Genomic DNA, 20,237 nt, shown 5'->3' with positions numbered 1-20,237 from the left:
AAATAGGCTTAAAAGCACTGTCATGCAGCTCACTTACATCCAGGTCGAAGTACCAAAAGACGACAAAGTAGCCGTACTATTAAGTGCACTTCCACTTTCTTATGACCACTTAGTCACAATTCTTGAGGAAAAAGAACCGGCTCCACCTTTCCAAGATGTCATCAAATCAATCCAAGCCGAAGAAAGAAAGCAAAAAGGATCATTCACTTCATCAGGAGGTGTTTTTATCACAACATACTCAAGGGGAAGATATTCGCCATCGACATCAACAAACGGAAGAAAGTGTTATGAATGGGACACGTAGCGAAAGACTGCTACACAAACAAACCTTGCAACAAATGCGGTAAGAAGGGACACCCTCCCTCTCGATGCTACTCAAATGGAGGCAGTAGTAGTGGAGAAAGCAGCAACAACAAAAGCCACGAAGGGAAGAGACCTATCAAAGGATCAGCTCACATGGTAGAAGACAAAGAAGATGAAGGCGAGAACAACCTTGTCTTTTATGAAGACCCATTTTGAAGATGCAGCCTCTCTACTTGTAATGGAGGACTTTTATTTTCTTGTGTGGATTTTATCATCCTGTGTGGGTATCACCATCCTGTGTGGACTTTGTCAGCCTATGTGGATACCAACTTATCATCCCGTGTGGATATTGTATCTTCAGTACTTTGTCATAGTCCAAACCTCAAGGGAAGGATTGTAAAGTGTGAGATTTGTCCTAAAGTGTGAGTCAAGGAGAGGAAAGTGGAATTATCCCACATGCTGTGGAGCAAGGCTGTAGAGCTACTTAAAGCTCATTTCATGAATGAATAAACACAACTCTATTTTGCACTACATGCTTGTCTATGGTGAGCTTGTGCTAAGCTAAGTCAATACTCAAGATTGTGTTTATGAGTCCAAGCTAATTCTATCTTGGAACCTAATTCACTTGAGTGATAATCTTGCTTACACACACTCACACACTTGCGCTATGTTTCTCTTTCATCCACCCTAGCTAGCATGATTCAATTCCTAACAATTTGGGCACATGTTCGACAGTGGCGCCATGGTTTCGAGCCTGCTACCGACGTTCTTAGTGAGGAGGCATATCTGCTCATCTCAGTCTGCTTCCTCGGCTTGAAGAGGGAGTACCTTCCGCTCCCTTCCACGATAGGCTTAGAGATTGGGATTGTCCTCGAGACACCCTGCATGGCAACCTGTGTAGCTGCCAAGGCGGCCGACATTCCTACAATTCGTGTTTTGGTTCGGGGCATCCACACTCTCCCAAAGGTGATCCTTCTACCTCGGGTGAGTGGCGGTTGGTTCCGTCAGAGCGTGGAGTATTCGAGCCTCCCGAATCAGTGTTTGTCGTCAGATGGGCCATCTTGCGAAGGCCCCGCGACCTTCACCTTAGGTTAGCCCCAGCCTTCAAGGGCTGGCCAACAGCAGCAGACAGAGTCACAGGGTACATAGGCAGAGCCACCCTCGGAGCCTGGGGCTCAAGCGGAGGAGGTTTGGCAGCAGGCTCGTGGTCGGCGTCGACAGGGGCACCCACGCCAGCCTGGAACTGAGAGTGGCCCCCAGGCTCCAGTCCAGCAATAGTGGGTTCCCACTGGGAACCGTTTCGACCCTCTTCAGTAGGAAGAGGTTTTGGATCCACCCTCCACCTGAGCCTCACCCGCGACAACCCCTCCCCTCCCCCGAGTTCCCCTCCGCCCCTCCCTCTCCGCCTCCTTCCTCCTCTTCCCCTCCTCGCCCTTCTTCCTTTGCTGCTCCCCGTCCCGCTACCCTCCCTGCTTCCACCTCTCCTCCCGCTCTTGCCCCGCAGCCATCCTTAGGGACAAGACCATCCTCGGCTGCTAGGAGATCTCTTGGCAGTGCCTTTGCCACGAGTCGCTTGGCAAGAGAGGGACAACCTTTCTTGCGAACCCCCCTTCTGGTGTAGACGTCTCCCTTTGCAACAATTTCTCGTGGACTGACGAGACATTCGTCGTCGGTGGGACTTTTTTGCCTAAGACTTCACACGTTTTCTTGGGAACCCTTCATCAAACTTTGAGGCAGCTTGCTTCAGAGTTCATGTACTGCTTCTTGCAGCTAGGGGGATAGAGGCCCTGGACGCAGCGGTTGGCTTCTTTTTTCCCCTTTGTGGCAGGGACCAGCCTGAGTGGACTTTGGACTCCGTGTTGGAGTGGCTACAGACCCAAGCCCTTGAGTTCTCTCACCACAAGGGAGACCTATGGGTTACAGACTTGGTTCAGACTTTGTGGTGGTTGGCCAAGTTCTCAGTGACACCTCTAGTCTTGGCACAATGTAGACACATTGTGGTTCACTTCTTTACTGACACGCAGAGCCCGCCATGCTATGTACACATAAATGAGGACTTCTAGACAGAGGAGGTTGCCCTGCGCACAGCTCATTCTTCTTGGGCCTGGCAGACACTCTTTGCGTCACGTCTATCTCTGGGACGCTCGGATGCGGATTATTCCCCATCCAAGCTAGTCTTGAAGATAGCACAGTTAGCTGCTGCTATAGCATCTGTTCTCTCTTGCTCTCCATGAGGATCCTCTCATGGAATGTCCAGGGATTAGGTGGGCCCGAGTTTCAACGCCAGAGGGGCCGATTACGTCAGGAGCTTCAACAATGCCTTGTGGGAGGAGAGATTGATCTTCTTATGCTACAGGGGCATCATCTATGTGAGAGCCGCATTAGACGGTGTCATTAGCTTTTGCGTGGTAGATATGAGACTTTTTGGTTAGCTGCATTTGGACCTGGTGGTATCCAGGGAGGGGTATGTATGACTATTGCGGACTCTTCGCAAGCAAGCCATTGTGGACATAGGTATTATTATGCCTCGCAGGGCTCAGTGGATTACTATGCAGGTTCAAGGTTGCCTCTTGGGTTTCCTAAACATCTATGCGCCCAATGTGGTGAGTGCACGTGTAGAGTTTTGGCCTCACATTGTAGAGTCTCTACCTCATGCAGAGCAATGGCGCATTGGAGGAGACTTCAACATGCTGGAGGACCCCTCTGACAAGATTGGAGGTAGCCATGCTGTTGTGCAGGGCGCCAAGTTGGCAGCTTGGGAGAGGCTATGTATGACTTTGAGGGTTTCACATGTTTGGCAACACTCTGGCTTTGTGAGGCCTCTAGACAACGTGGCCTTCTCTCGTTCGGACCGCAGAGTGGGAGGAGTGAATCTATCTCGGATAAATCGCTTCTACACTAGTGACCACTTCTGTCACTTGGATGGGACAGTTTGCATTCTGGCTGGGACATCTTTTTCGGACCATGCACCAGTGATCCTCACAGTGACAGATAGACAGAGGACGGGGAGCACGTTGCTACGCATCCCTGAGAGGATCTTGCTGGACTCTGAGCTCAGAGAGCGAGTGGTGGCTCTTTGGATGGAGAGCTTGGACACATAGGACTCCCCTGCTGACAGAGTGGCCTCTGGACTTGCTCAACTTAGTCGGTTCTTTCTTCAAGAGTCTACGGCCTGGTTGCAGCGAGAGAGGAGCAACGTCTCTGACGGGGCGTTGCTTCCTTGCAGAGGATGCAAGAGCAGCACCCAGAGAGTCCTTGGTTGGAGGAGTTGCAGTAGGCTCACCAAGAGCTTGCCAGCACACAGGAGAGGCGCCATGAGTTTGCTTTCCATCGACAGGCATTTCAGTGGACCCAAGTGGGTGACAGAGTGACGGGGGCGTTCTTTGAGATAGTGGGACCCCGGCATGCGCGCGCCAATGTCAGCCAGTAGAGGAGGCCTGACGGGTCAATTGCTTCAGAGCCAGAGGACATGTGTACAGTTGCTACTGACTTCTACCCTGACCTGTTATTTGCAGAGCCTCAGTTAGAGCGTCAAGATGCATGCAGAGAGCAGGTTTGGGCACAGATGCCCTTTCTTATGACTGATGAGATGCGCCAGAGGCTTGAGATGCCTCTTCAGCTTGAGGAGCTCCAGGAGGCCCTCAGAGCACTTCCCCGTGGCAGCTGTCCCGGTGAGGATGGTTGTCTCTATTATACAAGTATCTGGGAACTCCCCAAAGATAGATATGCTTGCCTATCTTGCCTCACAGGGAGACACATCTTGTTGGTATGCTCATGGTTTGAGCTTCATGGATTTAGTATGGACAAACTACCCCCTTTCCCAATACTCCTTGGTGGATGCACCCTCCTTGTCTTTCACATGGACCGAGATTACCTGCCTCATCAGATAGGATTTGATCCAAATGGACAGCAAGAGAACATGGACAGAGCCGACACGAGAGAACATGGACAGAGAGCATCTTCTCCCGATCACTAAGGATCGATATGTGATCAGACCTACCTATATGGACACTCATTTATCCCATGGGATACGATGTGCTATTGGTCAGATGCGCACATCATCGCATCAGCTAGAGATTGAAATTGACAGATTTAGGAGAGTACCAGCAGAGGCCAGGATTTTCCAGTTGTGTATATAGAGCCAGAGACATAGTTACATCACAGATTTCATTGTCTGGTATACTATGAGATAAGAGGCTGTTTTCAGTGTCTGGTATACTATGAGATACCAGGCTGTTTTCATTGTCTATTCAGAGAGGGCTTTGGACCACTAGCTAGAGTCATGAGATAACAGGATCAGAGATGCTTTGGGTTGTTTTTGCTAGAGCTGCGCAGACACAGGGAGAGTCTCTTTAGGAGATTAGATAGTGGGAGACATTCAAAGAGGGACATCACTGACTTCTTTAGAGGAGAACCTTGGCAGTCAGATGGGCAAGCTTCGCAGAAGACTTCAAAGTCCACCTATACGATTGGTATATTGATTGACAGAGCCGTTGAGCTTGGCCACGACCTCGACGGAAGCTCCATGAGAGGTTCAAGACTATTCTAGCACGACATGGGAGACATCTAGTACGACTGTTTATCAGTTTGGTCTCATGGGTCATTTTGGCCTTTTGAAGACGTTTAATATAACATTTCATCTCTCTCTCTCCCGTTTTCTATTTGATCACCATTATTACACCAGTGCATGCATAGCATCATTCCTATTTATAGGTGATCTATTGATTTTTGTTCTAGATAAGTATATTGCGTTTACCATGATGGTCATAACATTATTACACCAGTGCATACATAGCATCATTCCTATTATAGGCTATCTATTAATTTTTGTTCTAGATAAGTATATTCCGTTTACGATGATGGTCATAACTTTTGGTCTCATAGGTCATTTTGGCCTTTTTCAACGTTATATGTGATTTCATTTCCCTCTCTTTTTTCTCACTAATGTGATGGTTTTTGGTCCCACAACATAGTGAATGAGATTTGCACCTCAAATCGTCTTTGGACAGGATAGAGTCAAGTATGTGGACTCATGTACGTACTTCGGAGTACTTTTCATAGGCCCGTCTTTCTCATAGAGAGGAGCTGCTAATGAGAAAGTTGTTGAAATTCCATTGACATGAAAGTATGCTACCTTGGATGCTTTAGAGAGGGCGCATTCATAGGTGCAATTTTATGAGCCTTGCACAACGCTCTAGTTCTTTGATACTTTGGTTCATTTTGCATGATGTATGGTGTAGAAATTTGGGAACCTAATTTTAGACCACCATAGTGTGTAGGCCGTACTTATGATGGCCAGAGGTCAGCTGAGAGACCCTTGGTGACTATGATATCCAAAATGATGAATGAGATTGTCAGAGCAGAGTTTAATCATACTGGAGGAACTTACTTCTATATGTATGACCCATGGAAGCTACCCACACACAGATATGCACCGATAGCTTTTGGGTCATCTAGATGGCTAGCCAGTGAGGGAGATATGCATGTTAGTACGCACAACTGTCAGCACGTACCCTAGTAAGGGGCCCTATCTCATGAGAAATTCTGGTTAACAGGGCTACGCAGTTAAGTTGATTGAGATGGCCCAAGCTTAGTGCGACATCATTGTACAAATGCGACATACAATGATAGGATCCTGCTCACCCACTTGATTCTTGATTATGTAGGCATGTTCCAGTGATGAGACTAATGCAATTCATTTGGACCCCCGCCCCCTGCCCCCCCCCCCCCCCCCAACACACACACACACACACACACTCCTTCCCTTGCCATTTGTAATTCAATGTGTACCTGCTTTTGTACCACTTGTATCCCCACAACCGGTCGCATAGATTAGATTCTTCCCTGTTATCCACCAATTTGTTGGCACTGCCGTTAAGGCAGGGTCTAAGGGGAGGAAATTTGTCCCCATGGCCATAGGGGCTTTGGCCAATGAAAAACTGGCGTGTGAGGGTGTTTCTTTTGTGTGGCTTGCATGGAAGGAATCAACTAATTTTGGGGTCAACAAGGTAGAATTTGGGCTTGTGAAGTATAATCGACCAGCAGCAGTGACTTCTCGCGTTCTACAACTCTTCTCCTCTATCAGACCATCTTGTCACCAAGCTCCTCAGTCTTCCGCAGGATTTTATTTTTTTATTGTGCCACTATGGGCAGTGCCCTCATCTACTATAGATGACCTTGTTATTACTGAACTTGTTGTTACTGTATTTTTCTTTCCTAGTCATATCTTTCATGTCTTGGTTAATTGTTGGTTTCAAAGCTTAGTTTTAACATTTTGCAGATGTTACTAGAATGTTTTATATCATTTCATCTCTCTCTCTCTCTCTCTCTCTCTCTCTCTCTCAGACACACACACACACACACACACACACATATATACATATACATATACATATATACATATATACATATATACATATACATTTACATATATACATATACATATACATTTACATACATACATATATATACATTTACATACATACATATACATATATACATATATATACATTTACATATACATATATACGTATATATACATTTACATCTATACATATATATACATATATACTTATATACATATACATATATATACATACATACATACATATATATATATATATATATATATATATATATATATATATATATATATATATATATATATATATATATGGATTTTCTCAAAGCATTTGACATAGTCTTGAGAGCCAGGTTGGTACAACGACTACATGACTTGAGAGTCCTAGAGGAGCTTGTATGGGGTATCATGGCATTGTGTGAGACAATTATAGGGAGAGTACATATCACGTGACACATCCAACTGTATGTGTCCGTGGACAAGCTACAACATGACAAGGGTTCAGTTCAGTCAAGTCAGTCTAGAATAGGAAGTGATCTAGCACTTTTGTGAGTTTGTTCGCAGACCGTGCATGTCTAGACACTTAGATTAGATGCATATCCTCTGGTTGCACACATCATGATTATCAGCATTTCTATCAGGAGCATTTTCCAGTGCACAGAACCTATTTTCCCTATTTTGACATTTTTCACATATTATTTTTAAGTGACTTTTGTTGGGAAACTGGGTAGGGCAAAATGACTAAAGCAATATATAAGGAAACCTAGCGCTAGCATTCTACAACAGAAGAGGCAGCAGGAACTTCGGTTCAACAGGCACCTTCTCAGCAGGACCCCAACAAGGCCTAGCGTTTTTGCAACACAGCAACAAGGCTAGCGTTTTTGCATCCCCAGGACAATCTTGGCGTTTTTGCATGGAAAATCAGCCTCAGCGATCACAAGAAACAGTAGATCAGCCCCAGCGTCAGTAGATTCCACAGCAACAGCACATCAGCCCTAGCTTTAGCGGTTTTCCTCAACAAGAATCATTTTCAGCCCTAGCGTTTTTTGCATCAGCGTGGCACCTCAATGTTTTTGTAGATCTTCGCGACAGAATCAGCCCATACACCAGCGTTTTCAGTTTTCAGTATTTAGAACCCGCAGAAGAACTCTCAAACCTCGTAGATCTCACCTTCCCGCAGCAGATCCTCGCCACACGGTCGGATCCATCAAAGTTTCTAGTTTCAGCCCGGAAAACGCAGATTTCAGCATCTGCGTTTTCAGCGTGTCGTCGTCGTATCGTCGTCATCGACATCGCCACCGACATAGAGTCAGAATTCAGTAGATAAAGATTTGCAGATTTTAGCCCTTAGCGTTTTCAAATTTCAGCCCGTCTCGTCGTCGTCCTCATCGTCGTCGGCAAGTCCAAGCATTGTAGAGATTTGTGCAATCATAAGTAGACTGCTCTCGCCATAGAGAGTGGGGCCTTCGGAGGAGGGTTTGACAACATTCTGGTGTCGTATTCTTCTCTCTCTATCTCTTAGTCTCAGCTCCTTCATTCACAGTGTCCACCACTTTGTTTATGTCCATTTCACTCTCTCACTAAAGGAACGGAAGGCTCTCCCTTCCGTAAGTAAAGGAACCTTGAGCACAGTTGGGAGCACTCATCTTGAGCAAAGTCCAACATTCACTTCCGCTGCACCTAACATTGGTATCAGAGCTTTGGCAGTGTTCTGTATCACTGAAGGAAATAACCACAAGAACCACAATTTTTTTTTTTTTAGCTTGTTGCGGTCGCACGTAACCCAAGTCCTCTTGGGCGTGTCGATTGCTAATCGTGTTTTTCAAGAGTGACAGGAAACCCAAGAAAGAAGGGCTTGTCCAGCCTCCCCTTGTGCCTCTTTTCACTCATTGAGAGCGGACCGTGCACTTAGCGGCCGGCCAATCGACCTGAGGTGGGAAAAAGCAAGCTTGGTGTGAGCGCAAGGCCGCTAAGGGGTGCGCCTACGGAAAAGAGCAAAACTCGGGTGCCTTCTCTAACACAGATTGCAAGCGAAAGACGAACCGCAAGAACCTCAAGAACCTCAAGACCCTCAAGAACCCCAAGAACCAAGACCCCCAAGAACCCAAGTTCCTCGTGAACTTAAGAACCCTAAACCACAAGAACCCACAAGAACCCAAGACTTTTAGTGGATGGTCATCACTCAAAGCGGAATGGATACTTTGCATGGAGGTGATGAGCATGAGGGTGGTGAAGAAGAATTTTCCCCACCAAGCGGTTTTTCCGACCCTCCCCCTTCCCCATCTACGCCAAGGATTGCACTAACTCCTCAGAAGGAGTTGAAGCAGTTGTTTATGGAAAGGAAGTTAGAACGTGAAGCAAGGAAGTTAGAAAGCGAAGAAAGAAGAGCAGAAAGAAAAGCAGAAATGGATCGCAAGTACAAAGCAAGAAGAGCCGAAATGGAGCGCGAACACCAAGAAAGAGAAGCAACAATAGCCCGCGAACACGAAGAAAGCATGGCAGCCATAGCCCGTGAAAACAAAGAAAGAATGGCAGCCATAGAGTATGAGCACAACGAAAGGAAAGCTACATTGTTCCTACTCTTTTCAATTGTGCAGGCGCAGTTTGAACTGAATCAGGAAAAGGAGACTCTCTCAGTCTCTTCTTTTCCCAAGCATGACACACATGATTTGAATGACAATGATAAGCATGATGATTTGAATGACAATGATAAGCATGATGATTTGCATGATCAAGATGTGATTACTCACGAGCATGATGATTTGTATGACCACGATATGATTATTCACAAGGATGATGGGTTGGTTGATACTTTTTCTAGTGAAGCTAACCTCATTGCAGGTTCGATCAATCACGAAGAACCGATCTTGGCTCTTGAGTCGAGGTCCAAAGAACCCCCATAGGAAGATTCGATCAATCACGAAGAACCGATCTTGGCTCTCGAGCCTAGGTCTAGAGAACCCCCATAGGAAGTATTATGTGTTTGAATCATTAGTCAGCACGCATTGTTCGAGTGTTTCATTCGTGATGCTCTCCTGTATTTTAGTCACCGTCCTTATGTGATCCCTTTTCACAGGCATGGCATATTGCACGATGAGCACGATTCATTCATGAATGAGCACGGATGTATGTAGATGATTCATGAAAAGATGAATTGTTTGCATTCAAGAAATTCACATTCCATGTCTCTTCCTTGGCATGACACAGTATCAGAAAGAGCACAAGAAAGATTGAAAGCATCAAGCATTGGCATTTCCATTATGATTTGCAATAGTTGATTGATTTAGATCAGAAAGTCAAGATTCAACCCCATTGTTTGCATATATTTGATGAACGGTTTGGCAAATCCGTCTATATGTTCATCTCCATTGCATGCACAGTTGTTTAGGAAGACTAGATTTTTTCCAGTCACTTTACATGGAATGGGTATGTTCATGTGTTGGAAGTGGTTTCAGGAATTTTCATCCTCGGAGATTCTTGACGAAGGTAGACGCACGACTGTGGACGAAGTTGAAGCATTGAAGGAGCCACAAATGACTTTGTGTCGCTTTCGGCACGGCCCAAAGAAGAAGAATTTGCAGACCTTTATGAAGTTCAAGTATTGCATGACCCACGCATTAGAGTGGGCCGGCGAAGAGTCCTTTCCAGGATTCCAGACGTTGTTGGCGATCTCCCTCGACACCATAGAGTTCGGTACCAGTATCTCACTTTGAAAAGGACGGGATGTCATGTGACACATTCAACCCTATGTGTCCGTGGACAAGCTATAGCATGACAAGGGTTCAGTTCAGTCAAGTCTGTCTAGAATAGGAAGTGATCTGGCACTTTTGTGAGTCTGTTCGCAGACTGTGCATGTCCAAACACTTAGATTAGATGCATATCCTTTGGTTGCACACAGCATGATCATTAGCATTCCCATCAGATTCCATCAGGAGCATTTTCCAGTGCACAAAGTCTATTTTCCCTATTTTTGACATTTTTCACTTATTATTTTTAAGTGACTTTTGTTGGGAAACTGGGTAGGGCAAAATGACTAAAGCAATATATAAGCAAACCTAGCGCTAGCATTCCGCAGCAGAAGAGGCAGCAGGAACTTAGGTTCAACAGGCACCTTCTCAGCAGGACCCAGCAAGGCCTAGCTTTTTTGCATCCACAGGATAGTCTTGGCGTTTTTGCATGGTAAATAGTCCTCGGCGATCACAAGACACTGCAGATCAGCCCCAGCGTCAGCAGATTCCACAGCGACAGCAGATGAGCGCTAGCGTTAGCAGTTTTCCTCAGCAAGAATCATTTTCAGCCCTAGCGTTTTCTGCATCAGCCTGGCACCTCAGTGTTTTTGCAGATCTTCGCGACAGAATCAGCCCATAGACCAGCGTTGTCAGTTTTCAGTAGTTAGAACCCGCAGAAGAACTCTCGAACCCACCTTCGAGCAGCAGATCCTCGCCGCACGGTCAGATCCAACGAAGTTTGCAGTTTCAGCCCAGAAAACTCAGATTTCAGCATTTGCATTTTCAGCGCGCCGTCGTCGCATCGTCGTCATTGACATCGTCACCGACATAGAGTCAGAATTCAGCAGATAAAGATTTGCAGATTTCAGCCCTTAGTGTTTTCAGATTTCAGCCCATCTCGTCGTCGTCCTCATCGTCGTCGATATCGTCGGGAAGTCCAAGCAGTGTAGAGATTTGTGCAATCATAAGTAGACCGCTCTCGCCATAGAGAGTGGGGCCTTCGGAGGAGGGTTTGACAACATTCTGGTGTCGTATTCTTCTCTCTCTATCTCTAAGTCTCAGCACCTTCATTCACAATGTTCACCACTTTGTTTGTGTCCATTGCACTCTCTCACTAAAGAAACGGAAAGCTCTCCCTTCCGTAAGTTAAAGTAACCTTGAGCACAGTTCGGAGCACTCATCTTGAGCAAAGTTCAACATTCACTTCCACTGCACCTCAGAGTACGGACAACATAGGGTGTTTCAGACCGTTTTTACTCTACTATTGGGGTGAAGCAGGAATGCCCACTTTGTTTGGATTGTATATTGATGAGATTGTTGACTATATTGAGACTGGATAGAGGAGCACAACTGTTAGGTACATGGATACCTCTATTGCTTTATGCCGATGATATTGTGCTTTATTTCAGACTTTCTAGAGGGTATGCAGAGACATCTAGATGCGTTAAATTAATGAACATGACAGTGGGCTCTCCATCAACCTTGGCAAAACCAAGGTGGTGGTATTCAATACTACAACGCAGTGGGTCAGGAGATAGTAGAGTATGTAAACTCTTATACATATCTTGGTGTTGTATTTAGTTTCTCTATGAGAGGTGCTGCAGAGGCGAGATTGACGAGGGGATATGCAGCATTAGGACTAGAGAGGATATGTTCATAGGTGCAGTTTCAGGATCCACACACCAAGCTGTGGCTGTTTGACACATTGGGCACTTCCACCATCCTTTATGGATTGTAGATATGGGGGACTAGCCTGGATCATCATGTAGATCAGGGCGGACATATGATGGATGGAGATCCATGGAGAGACCACTTGTATCCATGATCTCCAGGTTGATCCAGGTGAAAGCCTTAGTGCCACATGCGATTATCAGAGCTAAGATGAGCGCACCACCAATTGTAGTAGAGGCTCTTGCTAGATAAGTATCTTTCATCCATAGCACATGGGAGCTACCACACAATAGATATGTGCTTGAGACATCACGACAACTAGCCAGTGAGGGTGATACTTCGTGTTGGTTTGCATAGATATCATCTTGGTTTGAGCTACATGGATTTAGTATGGACAAGCTGTGCCCTTTTCAGTATTCCTTGGATGCACCCCTTCTCACCCTCACCCTCACACATTCAAAGATTAGCAAGATTATCAAACATAATCTCATTCAGCTAGATACTAGGACTTGGCAAATGATGGGTTTATCTCACGCCCCAAGTATATGGACACCCACCTATCTCATGGCATTAGATGTGTTATTGGTCAGCTACGCACCTCATCTCACCAATTGGAGATAAAGACTGGCCGATACAGAGGTATACCCCAAGAGGAGAGATTATGCTAGGTTTGCCAGAGAGAGCCAGAGACAAAGGAACACTATATCTGCCAATGCACAACATACTACAAGATCGGCGGTTGTTTCATTGCTTATTCAGAGAGGGCTTTGGCCTCGTATCCCGCATCATACCCACTCTAGGTACCCTCATTTATTTTTCTCTTTATGTTCCCCTGACATTGTACCAGAGTCACACATGGTTGTAACCTTTTGATCTCATAGGTCATTTCGGCCTTTTGAAGACGTTAATATAACATTTTATTTCATTTCTCTCTCTCTCTCTCTCTCTCTCTCTCTCTCTCTCTCTCTCTCTCCCCCCCACACACACACACACACACACACACACTGTTTTAGTTGTACTTAGAGATTGTACTAGATTCACCACTTGTAACTTTTTTGGTCTCATAGGTCACTTTGGCCTTCTGTAGACATTAATATATCGAATGATATCATGCGGTACAGAGGCCTTGGCTCTAATCAGCCGGGAGATCATAGATACCAAGGGCCTCTCCATACGTCTCCAGCCTTCCTGGCCTACAGAAGGTCCCCAAACTTGCACCCCATATAGCTTAGGAGGCAACCAAAGTATCAAAGAGCCATAACTTTGTCCTAGGTTCCTGGAACTGAACCTGCGAACACATCCTCTCCAATCCTCCCAAAGCCGCATAAGCTCTAGTCAGTCTAGTCTCTGGTGCTCTTCTCAAAGAAAATCTCGGCCCAGTAAAGACTACTCCAAGGTAAGTGTATGCATCTGTATACTCCACAATCTCCTGACCATACGTGAAAGTAGGTGCTGATCTCTTGATCCACTGTGGTGTGGTGTTAAACACCATAACCCTTGGTTTTACCAAGGTTTACACATAATCCACTATCCTCTGCAAAACTGTGTAGTGCATCCAAATGTCGTTGCATTCCCTCTGGTGAATCAGATATCAACACAATATCATCAGCATACAACAACAATGGGATCCACGTCCCTGCCAGTTGGGCACCTCTGTCACCTTCTCTGTCAATGTAATCAGACACCTCATCAACATACATACCAAATAGAGTAGGAGACAATGGGAAACCTTGTTCACCCCAATAGTAGAGTGAACTAAATCAGATACCCTTTCCGGAGTGCGTACATGTCCCATCACTGATCTATACAAAGCGATAATCCCCCAAATCAACTCTATGGGCACCCCCATCTCCTGCAATCTGGGCATCAATCGAGCTCTTCGTACCATGTCAAATGCTTTGTGGAAATCCACAAAGCTACAATCTGCCTCCCATGTGACCTGCCTTCCTCAATGGTGGCTCTAATTGTCAGAATATGATCAAGAGTGGAGAAATCCCTCTTGAAACCGGCTTGACCCTTCGCTCGTACACCCTCACCCTCTGCCCAATCACTCAAGTGCTGCTCAAGAATGGATGCATACAACCGTGCCAATGTGTGTCCAACCATAATAGTGCGGTAGTTCCCAGGCTCTGTAGGATCACCTGCCTTGCAGATAGGCACAATAGTAGACAACCTCCAAGTCTCAGGTAACCCCTCACACATAGCACAATTGAACAACACTGCAAGAACCTCCATCAACATATCCCTAGCATGTATGAAGTGCTCCGCTACTAGACCGTCATGATCATATGCCCTCCCGGTCCTCATCCTGTCAATGGCCCTCTGTACCATCTGAGTGGTAAAGAAGGTGCTCATAGATGGGCATGGCTCTGTAGGGTCTAGAAGGGGTTCCTGTCTAGGAACCGTATATAACGATGTCGCATATTGGCCCCACACATTAGGTGAAGTAATCACTAGGGGAGGGGAGTGCTCATGAAAGAGTCGCCATGCCTCTCCCGAGTCCCTACTCAAGAACATCAGATATAAGTCTAGCTCCATCTGAGCCATGTAAGCTTACTTCTTTCATCTCACAAGGCGTCGGGAAGCAATCCGAGACTGTCTGTAAGTGATGACTCCTAAAAGAAGATCCCTCTGAAGCTGAGTTCTCATCTCTCTGCACTCCTCATCATACCAACTATTCTGGGGCATGCTCCCAGAATGTCGTCTCTTGTCCGGCTAAGTGTGTGGGTATGCCACGGATGCAGCACCATGCAGTGTGTCAGTCAGTAGAGTGGTGCACTCCTCCAGTGAGAGGCTTGTACCAGTTGTGCCAACTGTGTCTCCCCATAGACAGTTCCAAATCTCCTCTCTATAAACGGAATCAGTCTCTGGTGTAAATGTATAACGGGTGTGTGACCTGCCTCCTGAAGTCTGGGTTGTCCTATACTGAAGTGAAATGGACAGTGTCAAGAGAGCATGATCCATTGCTACGCCCACTGGCTTGGCTCCCACTGTGAAATCTTGAATGCAAGGGACAAAGCTCGGTTATGTCATAACATAGTCCACTGTACTGGCCCCATGTCTGTGTGGAAAGCATGTGAAACCGGCTGCTCCAGGGAATCGCTGTAAGCCATTAAGTATGGCTAACCCATGTGTAGTTGTCATCTCCATCAGGTATCTCCCATACTCCATCTGCTCTCTGTCATGTGAGCGTGTGTCAAGCCCCAATTCACCTACATCCAACTCTCTAAGTATCTCATCTGAAGTGTCATAGAAGACTGTCTGAGAGTTGCCCATTCGGACATTGAAGTCCCCTAGGAGAATGATATCACCATCCCTAGAAAACTCCCATATGTCATCGTCTAGTATAGAGAAAGGAGACTGCCCTTTGGATGCAGCATATACTGACGTACTGGGAGGAAAGTAACATACGGCAATGTATAGAAATCGACTTGTGTCAGCTCTCAGTCTCACCCACATATATCTAGCATGCTCATCTCTCCGTACAATATGTAGTAGTGGTTGTATCTCCTCTCTACATAGCACTACTACTCCTTCTGAACCCCTACTCCCATGCCCAGACCTCGTAGCTATCCTGTGGGCTGTCTCCCATCTATATCCCACCACATGTGGCATCACCTGTCCAGGGGCCTGGTGAGTCTCTGAGAAGAATACAATGTCTCTATCTCTGAAACTGTCCTCAAATGCCCAACGTCAAACCTCATAGACCCATTACAATTCCAAGTAGCAATCTTCAGTGTGGTCTCCTAGGTCTCGCACCGTCATGCAACGCGCCGTAATAGAATCACCACCCGACCATCTCTGTAGAAGGCTATCTTTCCCTTCTCCCTTGCCACTGTAATCTCTGGCATTACCTCTCTCATATGTGTGAGCTGTGAGAGAGTAAGGTCATCGCCGAGGAAAATACCTGTCTTCTTGAGGATAGGCCTCTTCCTCAAGAATTCCTTCTTCTCTTCCATGGAGAGGAAGCGAAGTATGAGAGCTCTCTCCTTTGAAGACTCTCCAGGGCCATCACTTTTCTTGCCTACTCTCCATGCCTTTGTGTGCAAAGCTTCGCCATCCCCGTCATGGATGTGAGGCTTGTGACCTCTTTCTCCACATTGTTTATGTCCTTGAGGCCATTCACCTTTACATGTAGAGCCCACATCGGCCTTCTTTGTTCCTCTTCGAGGGTCATGTTGATGAGCGTCGGTGTACAAGGAGCTTACTTACCTTTCCCTTTCTTGGCGACGTCAATCCATTTTGCGGCCTCGTCCGCCTTCTTCTGTGTCTTTGTTATCATATCCGCCCATGAAGACGTCTTGCCACATTCATTTTCTCTTCCTCTTTGATCATCCTTACCTGTTCCTTGATTGCCTTGATTTCCTCTATCACAGAGTGCTGAAATTCACCTTCCTCTAGTCCACTGCTTGCTTTGTCAACAAGCTCTCGTTTGAGGGCTGAGACTTCTTCTTTGAGTGTCTGTGAGTCCGCCTTAAGTGCTTGTATCTCTGCGTTTAGGTTCTCTTTCTCTTTCTTCCATTGTGCGCCTTCGTTGAAGACCATCTGAAGGAGGTTGGCCTTCTCCTTCCACCATCTTTCCATCTCTGTTTTCCATTCCTTCATTTCCCTTTCCATTTGCATCATCCGCATGTTCGTGAGCATGAAGGTGGCCTTTGCTCGCAGCTTGCAAGTGGGTGAAAGATTCATGGCTTCCGTGTCCTGTGAAGGTGGAGCAGGGGAGATGGTCTCCATGTTCTGTGAGGGCGAAGCAAGCGAAGGGCGGCTCTAGCAGCCTCCAGCCCACAAGAGGGGGGTGACGTACGCAGCTCCAAGCCCCCAGCCCCCAGCTCTCAAAAAGCTCCCACTTCAACTAAACCTCACCGAAGGCATATAACAATGACTAAAATGCTGTATGTACCACACTGTCAAATCAGTAAATGCCCCAAATTTCAATGTACATAAGCTGCATAATAAAATTGTTCAATTTGACGCAAAAGCCCCCAAATTAATTTCTGCAAAGCTGAAACTTTCAGCAAGTCTCCAAGCACCCATTGTCCTGTAGGCACCTCAAATGGCCTGCAACTGCTGTCCGAGGCCTGCAAATTTGCAACTGACTTGCGCCTGCAGCTGTGAGTTGTAAATGACCTACAGATGGCCTGCGCCTGCAGCTGCAAACAGGAAATGACATGCGCCGGCCTGTGAGCTGGAACCGCTGCTGCAGCCTCTGCGCATTATGCACCTGCTGCGTCACCTGCGCGCCCTCTTCAGGCCTGCGCGCTTAATCTTCTTCATTTTTTTACGTGCCGTAAATTTAAACCTTATCATAAGGTTCTATGTGCTGTTAATTAACACCTTATTGAAAGGTTTTACGTGACGTAGCATCTGCTGTCGATTTCATCTGTGCTGCCGATGTGAGCTTACGCGCGCTAGAGAGAGAGAGAGAGAGAGAGAGAGAGAGAGAGAGAGAGAGAGAGAGAGAGAGAGAGAGAGAGAGAGAGAGAGAGAGAGAGAGAGAGAGAGAGAGAGAGAGAGAGAGAGAGAGAGAGAGAGAGAGAGAGAAATGAAATGTTATATTAACGTCTTCAAAAGGCCAAAATGACCTATGAGACCAATCAGTTACAAAATAGTGAATCTAATACCATGTCTGGGTACAAAAGAACTAGAAAAGAACTAGAAGTGGAACAAAATACTACTACTACTACTACAATCTAAAACTACGTGGGTGTAGCAGCTGATACAATAGGTACCCGGTAAACTGGATGTAACAGTGTGTGAAACAAAGATGGAAGAAATGGTGAGGATCCATCCTCCTCTGCACTCTGGATGTCGAGAGAGTATGGCTCGAATCTTCTGTTGTAGTCTCCGTCGATGCTGTGTAGCTCCTCTCCTCAGTCGCGCTCGAGAGAGAGAGAGAGAGAGAGAGAGAGAGAGAGAGAGAGAGAGAGAGAGAGAGAGAGAGAGAGAGAGAGAAATGAAATGATATATTAACGTCTACAAGAGGCCAAAATGACCTATGAGACCAACTGATTACAATGATGAGTCTAGTACCAAGTCTGGGTACAAACAAGAAAACTACAAACAAAGAACTGATAGGAGTGCTACCGACTCCTATGGGTGGCTGGTAGGCTGAGTAATGGTATCACCATAAAGGTACAAAGTGGGGATAAGTGTCACCATGATACAATATAACAGTAGCATGAAGCCTATCCCGATCGACATTCTGGGTGTCGTGCTAAATTCCTATGGATCCTCTGCCGCAATCTCCGCCGGTGCTGCGTGGCTCCCCTCCTCAGTCGCGGTCGTCTCGATCTCCCTAACTCTGTAGCTCGATCAATGAGAGTACCGCTGATGTGTGTATGGGTGGGAACCGAGCTCTCTGGTGGTGGTGTCCCCTCTGACTCTGTGGTACTCAGACTGAAGAAATCTGAGATGCGTCTCTGGGACTGTCTCTGTCTTTGCCCATTCAGTAGAGCGTCTCTATGTCTCTGAATCTCAAGTAGGAATAATCCGAGACATCTTTGATCCTGATATCTCATGACTCTGTCTAACGAGTCAAAACCATCTCTGAACAGACAATGAAAGCGTCCCCGTATCTCATAGTAGACTGTGCAGCGACATATGTAGTGAAACTCTGTCTCTGGCTCTGCATGGCATAACTGACATATCCTACTGTCTGCTGGTATGCCTCTGAATCTACCTGTCTCAATCCCAAGCTGGTGTGAAGATGTGCGAATCTGGCCAATAGCACATCGTAACCTATGAGATAGATGTGTGTCCATGTAACTGGGCCGTGTGACAAATCCGTCTGTCGTGAGTTGAAGAAGATGTTCTCTATAGAAAACCCTCTTCGTACCCAACTCCCGTGATGGTTCTATCCATGTCCTCTTGCTATCAAGCTGGATAAGATCCTGCCGAATGAGTCTAGTAGTCTCCATCCGTGTAAGAGCCAAGGATGGTGCATCAAGAGAATACTGGAAAGGGGGCAGCCTGTCCATGCTGAAACCATGCCTCTGAAACCATGAGCTCATCTGTGCATACCAACATGATGTATCTCCCTGTAATGCCAGCTGTCTGGATGACTCGAGAGCAAGCCTGGCATACCTGTCCCTGGTGGTGTCCCATAAGCTGTGTACAAATGATACTGATCTGGTGAGTGCCTCAACCTCCATAGGTGGGGCAGCCAGCTCCGCTCGTATGATGTCACGTGGGACTGAGGCCTTGGCTCTAATCAGCCTAGAAATCATAGATATCAGGGGTCTCTCCATATTAGTCCATCCAGCACTGTCAATAGACGGTCCCCAAACCTGAACCGCGTAGTGCATAACTGAAGCGACCAAAGTATCGAAAAGCCAGAGCTTTGTTCGAGGTTCCTGGAACTGAACTTGCGAACAAATCCTCTCTAAACCACCTAGGGCTGCATAGGCACGAGTCAATCTAGTGTCTGCTGCCATTTTCAGTGTGAACCTCGGTCCACTAAAGACCACCCCAAGATATGTGTATGCATCAGTGTACTCCATACTGTCCTGACCATATGTGAAAGTAGGTGCTGATCTCCTAACCCACTGTGGCGTGGTATTAAATACCATGACCTTGGTCTTACCAAGGTTGACAGACAATCCACTATCCTCTGCAAAACTATGCAATGCGTCCAAATGTCTTTGCATACCCTCTGGCGATTCTGATATCAACACGATATCGTCAGCATACAATAAAAGAGGGATCCATGTCCCTGCAAGCTGAGCACCTCTATCTCCTCCTCTGTCAATATAATCAGAGACCCCATCAACATACATGCCAAATAAAGTAGAGGACAGTGGGCATCCCTGTTTCACTCCGATGGTGGAGTGAACTATGTCGGATAGCCCCTCTGATGTGCGTACATGACCCATCACTGAACTGTACAATGCCATGATCCCCCACATCAGCTCTGTGGGTACCCCCAATTCCATAAGCCGGTGCATCAATCTGGCCCTCGGCACTGTGTCAAACGCTTTGCGAAAATCCACAAAGCTGCAGTATATCCGTCTACCATGTGCTCGACCCTCCTCAATGATAGCTCTGAGTGTAAAGACATGATCTAGTGTGGAGAAACCCCTTCTGAAACCAGCCTGCCCAGGTGCTCGTATGCCCATAATCTCTGCCCAACTGCTCAGCCTGTGCTCGAGGATGGATGCATATAACCGTGCCAATGT

At 46.4% G+C, this 20,237-nt stretch overlaps 1 protein-coding gene and 1 pseudogene across 4 annotated transcripts in view; one reads left to right on the top strand and one right to left on the bottom strand.

Annotated features, from left to right (window-relative positions):
- Positions 1-20,237, top strand: part of LOC147419958 (putative ABC transporter C family member 15) — a 222,328-nt gene that overhangs the window by 71,994 nt on the left and 130,097 nt on the right. The window lies entirely within an intron of this gene.
- Positions 1,385-15,671, bottom strand: LOC147419959 (uncharacterized; annotated as a pseudogene).

Source organism: Adiantum capillus-veneris, chromosome 29, assembly GCF_014529385.1.
Source record: "Adiantum capillus-veneris isolate H3 chromosome 29, ASM1452938v2, whole genome shotgun sequence".
NCBI classification, from domain to species: Eukaryota; Viridiplantae; Streptophyta; class Polypodiopsida; order Polypodiales; family Pteridaceae; genus Adiantum; species Adiantum capillus-veneris.
The sequence above is the reverse complement of the archived record's forward strand: the minus strand, read 5'-3'. Positions and strand labels throughout refer to the sequence as shown.